The sequence below is a fragment of the Arachis hypogaea genome, chromosome 19 (assembly GCF_003086295.3).
Source record: "Arachis hypogaea cultivar Tifrunner chromosome 19, arahy.Tifrunner.gnm2.J5K5, whole genome shotgun sequence".
Lineage (NCBI taxonomy): Eukaryota > Viridiplantae > Streptophyta > Magnoliopsida > Fabales > Fabaceae > Arachis > Arachis hypogaea.
In genome coordinates this window covers 130,947,914-130,960,949 of record NC_092054.1, presented here as the reverse complement: position 1 = coordinate 130,960,949, position 13,036 = coordinate 130,947,914, and positions in this window count along the sequence as shown.

The following is a 13,036-nucleotide window of genomic DNA, read 5'->3' as shown; positions in this document are numbered from 1 at the left end:
AGATTTGAGTAGAATTCCTGAACCATGTTTCTTCCAACCTTTGTTTCAGGATTAGCTAGAATTTCCCATCCTCTGTTTCGAATTTGCTCTTGGATCTCCGGATATTCATCTTCTTTTAGATTGAATTTAACTTCCGGATCACTGACCTCAGACCCATTATTTTGTGGTAATGGTCTGCATGTTCTTTGGTTAGGAACCTCTCTTGATTCCAAAGACTCTTTGGAGTATTCTCTTTCTTGCCTCTTGATTTGGTTTATTTTCCCTTAGGTGCCATGATCTTGATGAGTCTTAGCTTAGTGATCACGGAAAAACACACCAAACTTAGAGGTTTGCTTGCCCTCAAGCAAAAGAAAGAAAAGGGGAGAGAGAGGAGAAGAGGCAAATTCGAATGGTAGAGAGGGGGGATGGCCGAATGTATATTTATAGGAGGAGGGGAGGGATTTCGAAAAATTTGAAAGAGATATGATATAGAGATATAATTGATGGAAGAAAATAAAATCATGATATGAAAAAGATGAGATTTTTTAATTGAAAAAGATATAAAGATGTTAAATCTGAAAATTTGGTTATGCATCTAAGAATTAAGAGATGATATGATGAGTTGAAAAAGATTTGGAAAGAAATTAAGAAGATAATTGAGTTTTTGAAGAAGATTTGGGAAGGATTTGAAAGAAAATTGAAAAGAGATTTAGAAAATGTTTGAATTTTTGAAAATTGAGGGTGAATGATAAAAGTTTGAAACATGTTTATGCAGAAAAGTATGAGTCAAAACATGAAAATTTGAAAAAAATTGAAGTTGGAAACAAAATCTCCTCCCCCTGCCTTTCTGGCGTTAAACGCCCAGAATGGTATCCATTCTGGCGTTTAACGCCCAATTGTTGGCCATTGTGGGCGTTTAACACCCAGCCAGGTGCCCTGGCTGGCGTTAAACGCCAGAAACCCCTTTATCACTGGGCATTTTTCTGGACGCCCAGGATGCTGCAATTATGGCGTTAAACGCCCAGAATGGTACCCATTCTGGCGTTTAACGCCCAAAATGCCCTTTACTAGCGTTTTCTTGCCAGCAAGCTCCTTTTGTCTGCTTTTTGCACTGAATCCTTCTGTAACTCTGTGAATTCCTTCAATTTTGATGATTAACCTTTGAAGAAAAATGTATATCAAACTTCTACAAGTATTAATTAAAACAAATAACTTGCTAATGGCTGGGTTGCCTCCCAGCAAGCGCTTCTTTATTGTCTTTAGCTGGACCTTTACTGAGCTTCATTCAAGCCTCAGTTTTGAGCATTCTTGCTCAAAATTGCTTTCAAGATAATGTTTGATTCTCTGTCCATTAACAATGAACTTTTTGTCAGAATCAATATCTTGAAGCTCAACATAACCATATGGTGACACTCCTGTAATCACATATGGTCCCCTCCATCGGGATTTTAATCTTTTGGAAAATAATCTGAGCCTAGAGTTGAACAGTAGAACTTTTTGTCCTGGCTTAAAGACTCTGGATGACAATTTCTTGTCATGCCACTTTTTTGCTTTTTCCTTATAAATTTTTGCATTTTCAAAAGCTTTGAGTCTGAACTCCTCTAGCTCATTTAGCTGGAGCAATCTTTTCTCACCAGCTAACTTAGCATCCAGGTTTAGGAATCTGGTTGTCCAATAGGCTTTATGTTCCAGTTCCACGGGCAAATGACAGGCCTTGCCAGACACAAGCTGGTATAGAGAGGTTCCTATAGGAGTCTTGAATGCTGTTCTGTATGCCCACAATGCATCATCCAAGCTCTTTGCCCAATCCTTTCTACGGGCAATTACAATCCGTTCCAGGATTCTCTTTAGTTCTCTATTAGAGACTTCAGCCTGCCCATTTGTCTATGGATAATATAGAGTTGCTACTTTGTGGCTAATTCCATATCGAACCATAGTAGAGTAAAGCTGTTTATTGCAGAAATGGGTGCCCCATCACCGATTAGTACTCTGAGAACACCAAATCTGCTGAAAATATGTTTCTGGAGGAACTTTAGCACAGTCTTGGTGTCATTAGTGGGTGTGGCAATTGCCTCCACCCATTTAGATACGTAGTCTACTGCCACCAGAATGTAAGTGTTTAAGTATGATGGTGGGAAAGGACCCATGAAGTCAATACCCCATACATCAAACAACTCAATCTCTAAGATCTCTTGTTGAGGCATGGCATAACCATGAGGCAAGTTACCAGCTCTTTGGCAACTGTCACAGTTACGCACAAACTCTCGAGCATCTCTATAGAGAGTAGGCCAATGGAAGCCACATTGGAGGACTTTAGTGGCTGTTCGCTCACTTCCGAAATGTCCTCCATACTGTGATCCATGGTAACGCCACAGGATCTTCTGTGCCTCCTCTCTAGGGACGCATCTGTGGATCATTCCGTCTGCGCATCTCTTAAAGAGATATGGTTCATCCCATAAGTAGTACTTTGCATCAGAAATTAGTTTTTTCTTTTGCAACCTGCTGTACTCCTGGGGTATGAACCTCACAGCTTTATAATTTGCAATGTCTGCAAACCATGGTGCTTCCTGAATGGCAAAAAGTTGCTCATCCGGAAAGGTCTCAGAGATCTCAATAGGAGGGAGGGACGCCCCTGCTACTGGTTCTATCCGGGACAGGTGATCAGCTACCTGGTTCTCTGTCCCTTTTCTGTCTCTTATTTCTATATCAAACTCTTGCAGAAGTAACACCCATCTTATGAGCCTGGGTTTTGAATCCTACTTAGTGAGTAGATATTTAAGAGCAGCATGGTCAGTATACACAATCACTTTTGAACCTACTAAATAGGATCTAAACTTGTCAATGGCATAAACCACTGCAAGTAACTCCTTTTCTGTGGTTGTGTAATTCTTCTGTGCGTCATTTAGAACACGACTGAAATAGTAAATGACGTGCAGAAGCTTGTTATGCCTTTGTCCCAATACTGCACCAATGGCATGGTCACTGGCATCACACATTAATTCGAATGGTAATGTCCAGTTAGGTACAGAGATGACTGGTGCTGTGATCAGCTTGGCTTTCAGGGTCTCAAACGCCTGCAGACACTCTGTGTCAAACACAAATGGCGTGTCAGCAGCTAGCAGGTTGCTTAGAGGTTTTGCAATTTTTGAAAAATCCTTTATGAACCTCCTATAGAATCCTGCATGCCCCAGAAAGCTTCTGATTGCCTTAACATTGGCAGGTGGTGGTAATTTCTCAATTACCTCTACCTTGGCTTGATCCACATCTATCCCCTTGCTTGAAATTTTGTGCCCAAGGACAATTCCTTCAGTCACCATAAAGTGACATTTTTCCCAGTTTAAGACCAGGTTAGTCTCTTGGCACCTTTTCAGGACAAGTGCTAGATGATCAAGACAGGAGCTGAATAAGTCTCCAAATACTGAGAAGTCATCCATGAAGACTTCCAGGAACTTCTCTACCATATCAGAGAAGATAGAGAGCATGCACCTCTGAAAGGTTGCAGGTGCATTGCACAGACCAAAAGGCATTCTTCTGTAAGCAAATACTCCAGATGGACATGTGAATGCTGTTTTCTCTTGGTCTTGAGGATCCACTGCAATTTAGTTGTAGCCTGAATAGCCATCTAAAAAGCAGTAGTATTCATGGCCTGCTAGTCTCTCTAGCATCTGGTCTATGAATGGTAAAGGAAAATAATCCTTTCTGGTGGCTGTATTGAGCCTTCTGTAGTCAATACACATACGCCACCCTGTAACTGTTCTTATGGGAACCAGTTCATTCTTTTCATTATGAACCACTGTCATGCCTCCCTTCTTGGGGACAACTTGGACAGGGCTCACCCAGGGGCTATCAGAAATAGGATAAATAATCCCAGCCTCTAATAACTTAGTGACCTCTTTCTGCACCACTTCCTTCATGGCTGGATTTAGCCGCCTCTGTGGTTGAACCACTGGCTTAGCATCATCCTCCAATAGGATCTTGTGCATACATCTTGCTAGGCTAATGCCCTTAAGATCACTTATGGACCACCCAAGAGCTGTCTTGTGTGTCCTTAGCACTTGAATTAGTGCTTTCTCTTCCTGTGGATTTAAAGTAGAGCTTATGATCACTGGAAAAGTGTCACCCTCTCACAGAAATGCATATTTCAGGGATGGTGGTAGTGGTTTGAGCTCTGGTTTAGGGGGTTTCTCCTCTTCCTGAGGGATTTTTAGAGGTTCTTTTATTTCCTCTGGTTCCTCCAAATCAGGCTGAACATCTTTAAAGATGTCCTCTAGCTCTGATTCAAGACTCTCAGTCATATTGATCTCTTCCACCAAAGAGTCAATAATATCAGTGCTCATGCAGTCATTTGATGTGTCTGGATGCTGCATAGCTTTGACAGCATTTAACTTGAATTCATCCTCATTGACTCTCAGGGTCACTTCCCATTTTTGTACATCAATAAGAGTTTATCCAGTTGCTAGGAAAGGTCTTCCTAGAATGAGAGTTGTGATGACAAGTCATCTTAGCCTACTTTCACTAGTCTTTTTTTACTTATTTTCAATTGATTTATGCACTTTCTTGAGCCTTAAGTAAGCCAATTGGGTAGAATTTCATATTTCCTTTGATTCAATCAACCATGGATGAATTAATGCAAGTTCATGAGATTTTGTGCTATAATTGTCATATATTATGAAAGAAACACAATCTCATGATTTGGAGCATAGCTTTGATTGTTTTGATTGATTGATGATAGGTGAAAAGAGTTTTGAAGAAGGTTGAAGAAAGAAGGAATGGCTAGGAGCAAGAGAGGAAAAAAAGCTTGAGCCAAAGTTTGCCTCAAACTTTAGCTCAAACTTTTGGAAGAATTGAAAACACCCTGGAGGAAAAAGCTTGAGCCAACGTTTGCCTCAAAATTTTTGGCAAACGTTGGTATCACAAAAACAACACCCTGGAGGAGAAAAGCTTGCGCCAACGTTTGCCTCAAGCTTTTTGGCAAACGTTGGCGCCACACTTGCACACCCTGGAGGAAAAAGCTTGAGCCAACGTTTGCCTCAAACTTTTTGGCAAACGTTGGCATCACAAAAACAACACCCTGGAGGAGAAAAGCTTGCGCCAACATTTGCCTCAAGCTTTTTGGCAAACGTTGGTGCCACACATGTACACAAGGGGATCCACGTTTGAGAAAAAGTTTGACCTCAAACTTTAGCTCAAACGTGGATATCAGCAAAAGGAGGGCAGCTGGTATAAAAAGCTTGAGCCAAAGTTTGCCTCAAACTTTGACTCAAGCTTTTATGATTCTTGGCCCGGTTCACAATGGGTTTCTCTCCAACTCCAAGAGCAATCAACAGAGGTTTTTATCAACCCAATTTCATCAAGAGCAAAGGCCCAATTCAAGGCTTGAAGACCATTTGAAGAAAGTGTATAAATAGCTTAGGATTTAAGTTTCTAGGGAGCTTTTTCCGTTTTGAGTTTTTGCTGAGTAGTTTTTGGAGAGCTTTTGGTTCGGAATTGTTTTGAGTTTCTGAGTTTCGGAGTAGGAGAATTGAATTCTCTTCCTCTTAGTTTTCTTGTTTTCAATTTCGTTTACAATTTGTCTTGGATCTTGGGTTGGAGAATTAAAGGAATTCTGTTTCAATCTCATCCTGAGATCTCTCTGTTTTCTTTAATGCATAATTGAATTTCAATTTCGGTTCATTGTCTCTTCTTCTACTCATTCTGCAAATTTACTTTTCTTTATTTCTTGCAATTGAATTCCACATTTGGATCTAGGAAGGCATTGAGATCTAGACTCGATTATCTAGTCTCTTGGGTCCTGAGATCTGAAATCACATTTTAATTCTTCTGTTGAATGCTTTTCAAGTTTATTTACATTCCCGTTTTAGATCCGGTTCAATTCAATTCTTCTTCTACTTTTCAGTTTAGTGCAATTTACTTTTCCTTGTTTAAATTCTGCAAACCCACTTCCCAATTCCCTTTATAATTCAAGTAATTTACATTTCTTGCACTTTAAGATTCAGCCATTTACATTTCTTGCAATCTAAGTTTCTGCAATTTACATTACTTGCTCTTTAAGATTTAGCACATTTACCTTCTCTGCTTTTTAATTTACTGAAATTGTCCCTCTCCCTTTTAAATTCATGCAATTTAGCTTCTGTCAACTACAAATCACTCAAATCAACTCTTGTTCGCTTGACTAAATCAACCACTAAACTAAAATTGCTCAATCCTTCAATCCCTGTGGGATCGACCTCACTCCCGTGAGTTTTATTACTTGATGCGACCCGGTGCACTTGCCGATGAGTTTTGTGTGTTTGGAATTCGTTTTCCGAAAATACACATCAAGTTGCACTCTTGTGCTCCTCCATTTCCAGCACTACAAAGTCAGTGGGAAAGGCAAATGGCCCAACCTTGACAATCATGTCCTCAATGATGCCTGATGGATATTTAATGGAGCCATCAGCAAGTTGAAGACATATCCGGGTTGGTTTGACTTCTTTAGTCAACCCAAGCTTTCTGATAGTGGATGCAGGTATTAGGTTGATACTTGCTCCAAGGTCACATAGAGCTGTCTTGGTACAAGCACCCTCTAATGTGCATGGTATCATAAAGCTTCCTGGATCTTGAAGCTTTTCTGGTAAGCTTTTTAGAATGACTGCACTGCATTCTTCAGTGAAGAACACTCTTTCAGTTTCTCTCCAATCCTTCTTATGACTTAAGATCTCTTTCATGAACTTAGCATAAGAGGGTATTTGCTCAAGTGCCTCTGCAAACGGGATCTTTATTTCAAGAGTCCTGAGATAGTCTGCAAAGCGGGCAAATTGTTTATCCTGTTCCGCTTGGCGGAGCTTCTGAGGATAAGGCATCTTGGCTTTATATTCTTCAACCTTAGTTGCTGCAGATTTATTCCCTACAGAAGTGGTTGAAGAAGCCTTCTTAGAGGGGTTACTATCAGCACTTGCAGGTGTCTGATTCCTCATTGGCGTTTGAACGCTAGGATTGGGTGCTGGATGGGCGTTTAACGCCAGCTTCCCACCCTTTTTTGGCGTTTGAACGCCAGAGTTATTCCTCTCTAGGCTCTTGATGTCCTCAGAGGGATTTTGGGCAGTGGTTTGGTCATCCTCTGTCATTTGTTCCTTTCTTGACTTTTTGCTACTTTGAGCTGAGTTATTCAATGTCTTCCCCCTCCTTAGTTGGACAGCTTGGCATTCTTCTGTTATCTGTTTAGATAGCTGCTATCTTGTCTGATTCAATTGTGCTTATATATTCTTGTTAGCATTTTTAGTGTCTTGGAGCATCTCATTGAATTCTGCTAATTGTTTTGTCATAAGGAGTAATTGCTGATTAAGTTCAACAATCTGTTCTTGAGGATTAGGATCAGTAGTTACTGCCATAGCCTCTTCTTTTATGAATGACTCACTGTTTGAGTACAGATGTTGATTTCTAGCAACTTTATCTATGAGTTCTTAAGCCTCTTCAATTACTTTTCTCATGTGTATAGATCCACCAGCTGAGTGGTCTAGAGACATCTGAGCTTTTTCTGTAAGTCCATAGTAGAAGATGTCTAACTGTACCCACTCTGAAAACATTTCAGAGGGGCATTTTCTTAGCATCCCTCTGTACCTCTCCCAGGCATTATAAAGAGATTCATGATCCTCTTGTTTAAAGCCTTGGATGTCCAGTCTTAGCTGTGTTATCCTTTTTGGAGGGTAAAATTGATTCAGGAATTTGTCTGTTAACTGTCTCCATGTTTTTATGCTTGCTGTGGGTTGGTTATTTAACCACCTCTTAGCTTGATCTTTTACAGCAAATGGAAACAATAATAATCTGTAGACATCCTGATCCACTTCTTTATCACGTACTGTGTCAGCAATTTGTAAGAACTGTGCCAGAAACTCAGTAGGTTCTTCCTGTGAAAGACCGGAATACTGGCAATTTTGCTGCACCATGATAATGAGCTGAGGATTTAGCTCAAAGCTGCTTGCCTTGATGGGAGGTATACAGATGCTACTTCCATATGCAGCTGTAATGGGGTTAGCATATGACCCCAGAGTCCTTTTGGACTGTTCACTTCCACTTAGGTCCATGATGGAGAAAGGGAGATGATGTGGATGGGAAATAAAATATATTTTTGTTTTTATTTTATTTTAATTAAAATTAACCGAATAAAATAAAATGAAATAAATAAAAAAATTAAATAAAAGTTTCGAAAATTAAGAGAAAAAGTAAAAAGATAAACAATTCGAATGCTAAAATGGCTAATTAATTAAAAAGATTTGAAAAATTCTGGGTATCATTTTCGAAAATTAGAAGAAAATAAAAGCAAATTGAAAACTAAATCAATTAATTGATTAAAAAGATTTTGAAAATTAGCAATCAAAAAGATATGATTGAAAATTATTTTAAAAAGATATGATTGAGAAGATATGATTGCAATTTATAAAAAAAAAGATATGATTGAAAAAATGAAAAGGATTTGATTTTTGAAAAATATTTGAAAATATCAATTTTTGAAATTAAAATTTTGACTTGACTAAAAAAAAAGATATGATTTTGAAAATCCTTGACTAATTTAATGCAAAAATTCGAAATTTATGAAGAAAATAAGGAAAAGATATTTTTTATTTTTGAATTTTAATGAGGAAGGAGAAAAATAATAAAATGACACTAAACTTAGAAATTTTAGATCAAAACAAAGAGAACAAACAAGAAAACTTTGAATGTCAAGATGAATACCAAGAACACTTTGAAGATCAAGATGAACACCAAGAACAAATTTTTGAAAAAATTTTAAGTAAATAAAAGCACAAGGGACACCAAACTTAAAATTTTTAGAAAATCAAACACAAATTTTCGAAAAATTAAAGGAAAACACAAAGAAGACACCAAACTTAGAATTTTTAAAAATCAAGAAAGAACTAAGGACATGCAATTTCAAAAAATCAAAAGAAAATAAAAGCATGCAATTGACACCAAACCTAAAATATGAAACTAAACTCAAATAAAAGACTCTAAACCAACAAAAATAAAATATTCCTAATCTAAGCAACAAGATAAACCGTCAGTTGTCCAAACTCGAACAATCCCCGGCAACGGCGCCAAAAACTTGGTGCACGAAATCACAATCACACTTTTGCAATTCCGCACAACTAACCAGCAAGTGCACTGGGTCGTCCAAGTAATACCTTACGTGAGTAAGGGTCGATCCCACGGAGATTGTCGGCTTGAAGCAAGCTATGGTTATCTTGTAACTCTTAGTCAGGATATCAATAATTCTCAGATTTAATTGTAAAAAGTAAAAGAACATGAAATAAATACTTGTTATGCAGTAATGAAGAACAGGTTGAGGCTTTGGAGATGCTTTGTCTTCTGAATATCTGCTTTCCTACTATCTTCTTCTTCATGCACGCAAGGCTCCTTCCATGGCAAGCTTTATGTTGGGCATCACTGTTGTCAATGGCTACTTCCCGTCCTCTCAGTGAAAATGTTCCAAATGCGCTGTCACTGTACGGCTAATCATCTGTCGGTTCTCGATCATGTCGGAATAGGATCCATTGATCCTTTTGCGTCTGTCACTACGCCCAACACTCGCAAGTTTGAAGCTCGTCACAGTCATCCCTTTCCAGATCCTACTCAGAATACCACAGACAAGGTTTAGACGTTCCGGATCTCAGGAATGGCCGCCAATAATTCTAGCTTATACCACGAAGACTCTGATCTGAATCATGAGGCTAAGAGATATGCATTCAATCTAAGGTAGAACGGAGGTGGTTGTCAGGCACGCGTTCATAGGTGAGAATGATGATGACTGTCACGGATCATCACATTATCAGGTTGAAGTGCAAAAGAATATCTTAGAATAGAAGCAAGCGTGATAGAATGGAAAATAGTAATAATTGCATTAATTCATGAAGAACAGCAGAGCTCCTCTCCCCCAACAATGGGGTTTAGAGACTCATGCCATAGAAGATACAATATGAAATGTGTAGAATGTCATGAGGTACAAGATGAATCACTAAAAGTAGTTTTTATAGTAAAATGGTGACCTAAGGTTACAGAAAATGAGTAAGCTAAGGTGTTTAGTGTAAAAATCCACTTCCGGGGCCCACTTGGTGTGTGCTTGGACTGAGCATTGAAGCTTTCATGTGTAGAGACTTTTCTTGGAGTTAAACGCCAGCTTTTGTGCCAGTTTGGGCGTTTAACTCCAGCTTTTGTGCCAATTCTGGAGTTAAACGCCAGAATTCTTGAGCTGACTTGGAACGCCGGTTTGGGCCATCAAATCTTGGGAAAAGTATGAACTATTATATATTGCTGGAAAGCCCAGGATGTCTACTTTCCAACGCAATTGAGAAGGCGTCAATTGGGCTTTTGTAGCTCCAGAAAATCCACTTTGAATGCAGGGAGGTTAGAATCCAACAGCATCTGCAGTCCTTTTTTAGCCTCTGAATCAGATTTTTGCTCAGGTCCCTCAATTTCAGCCAGAAAATACCTGAAATCACAGAAAAATACACAAACTCATAGTAAAGTCCAGAAAAGTGAATTTTAAATAAAAACTAATAAAAATATAATAAAAACTAACTAAAATATACTAAAAACAGTGCCAAAAAGCGTATAAATTATCCGCTCATCACATTTTCTGCCACTTCCGAGGATATAGCTCCTGGCCTGCTCTTGTTCCGAGGATATAGTACCTGGCACACTACCGTTCTGAGGATATAGTGCCTGGCCCCCTCTTGCAGCAGAAAAGGAAAACAACAATAACATATAATTCATCACAAATCATTCCAAGGATATAGTGCCTGGCTCACTATCATTCCAAGGATATAGTGCCTAACTCACTATCCACATCCACAAGTCCATCAACCTCAAATAATCATCATTTCTCATCTCAAATCACTTCCAATTATCATCTCTCAATATTCTAAGGATATAGTGCCTGACACACTCTCAATATTCATCAAGATCACCATTCCAGTAATATCCTTAAACATTCATATTTCTCAAACTCCTCATAAGCAATTCGATTCTGAACTCATCAATTCTTCAGTTTCTCAATTCACTATCGGCCATCACCCAGTTCACTACTCTTCCTTCTCTCTCAACCAAACTCATCCTCAATACACCAGAAACCTAAACCTCCGTTTGCTAACTTTTCAAAGTAAAATCCAAATAAACCTCCTAGGACCTTTCCCATGTTTCAGTGCCCAAAAATAAGCCCAAGGGTCTTAAAATGGTGTCATAGAAGTATACAATCTTGTAGGAAAAGTGAAATAGTTTAAAAACAAAGTTCAAGTTATAAAACAGGACGTGTGCGTACGTACAGGGGTGTGCGTGCACACGCCCAGAAGATTTTTAAGATGTGTGCGTACGCATAGAGGTGTGCGTACGCACAGGCATTAACTTCCCAACTTGTGTGTGCGCACATGTTGTAAAACCTCATTGGTGTGTGCGTGCACAAGCTGTGTTAGCGCTGCAAACAGCACGCCCATCCCTACCTGTGCGCACGCACAGGTCTAAAACTTTACAGGGTTGTGCGTGCCCACAAGGCTGTGCGTGCGCACATACCAGAAATCACAAAATTCTGCAACTCTGCAGAATTTCAAATTTTTGACACCAATCTTTGAATGATCGTAACTTCCTCTACAAAATTCTAAATTTTACAAACTTTATATCAAATCGAAGAGTTTTCAAAAATCTTTAATTCTAAACCAAATTCAACAAATTTTAAAAACCAAGGCAAAAGTTATTATCAGACAAAGTTCACCAAAAATCTATTTTTACCCCAAACCTCATAACCTCAAATTTAACCAACTTTCAAACTAAAACCAATCTATTCACAACCCAAACAATACCAAAACAGCCCAAAACTCATACCAAACACTACTTTAACCATTTTCTCAATCACTCAACCTTCTAAACCATTCAACAATTCTAATCCTAACAAAATTCACATTTTTCACTTTCTATTAACCTTATTAACATCAACAAACCCCATCAACCATTAACAATCCTCAAAATCATCATTACCCAATTTCCCACATCATACACCAACACCATCATTTACCATAATCAACACAACTCATAAATAATCATCAACAATACCAACAACTCTCAACAATCATAATAAATATCAATACTCATCCTCAATTTTCTCAACATCAACAACCATCATAACACTCATAATCAATACCAACCATCAACAATATTAACAATCACTACAAATCCTCATCAATCTTAATAATCATCAATCCCTCATCAACAACAATAAATCACACATTCCTCATCAACCTTCATAATCATTAAATACCAACAACATCAATATTCATCATAAATCATTAAATACCAACAACCTCATCAAATCATATAATCATTATTACTAGTATTTGAATTCATTCCACACAACACCACCACTTCATTTATCAATCCTCATCAACAACACCAATCGTCAATACTCAATAACACCAACAATTCCCAATAATCATCATCAACCACAATAATTCAATACTAACAACAATTAACATCAATTCACATATCATTATTCATACACCAACAACATTCAATCCTATCTTAGGGCCAACTAGCCTAAGTGTCCATAAACATTACATATTACATAAAGAAAACTGAAACCATACCTTGACCGACTCTCAATATGCTCAAAAACCAAAATGAAACCACCAAGCTTGATCCAAATCCTCAACCAACTCCAACAAATACGAAAAACCCAATCTAGCATCATGTATATAACAAAATCAAAACTTAGAAACCACAACATACAACACCACAAGAATTTAGTGAAACCTTACCTTACCCAATGAGATTAGAGATAAAATCCAACAATTACCCGCTACTAAAGATCACCTAAACAACCAAAACTACAAAACTTGCTCAAAAACTAAACCCCAAAAATGCAGAAACTTAGGGCAGGAAAATGGAGCTTGTGTAGCGAGTTCTTACCAGAAAATACTATCTAAAAACAAAGAGCTCCTCGAGAGCTTCGCGTGGCCACAAACGGCTCGTCAATTGGAGCTCCGGATCAAAAGTTAGGCTTCCGGAAGTGGAGGATGAATAGTAACAATGGGGT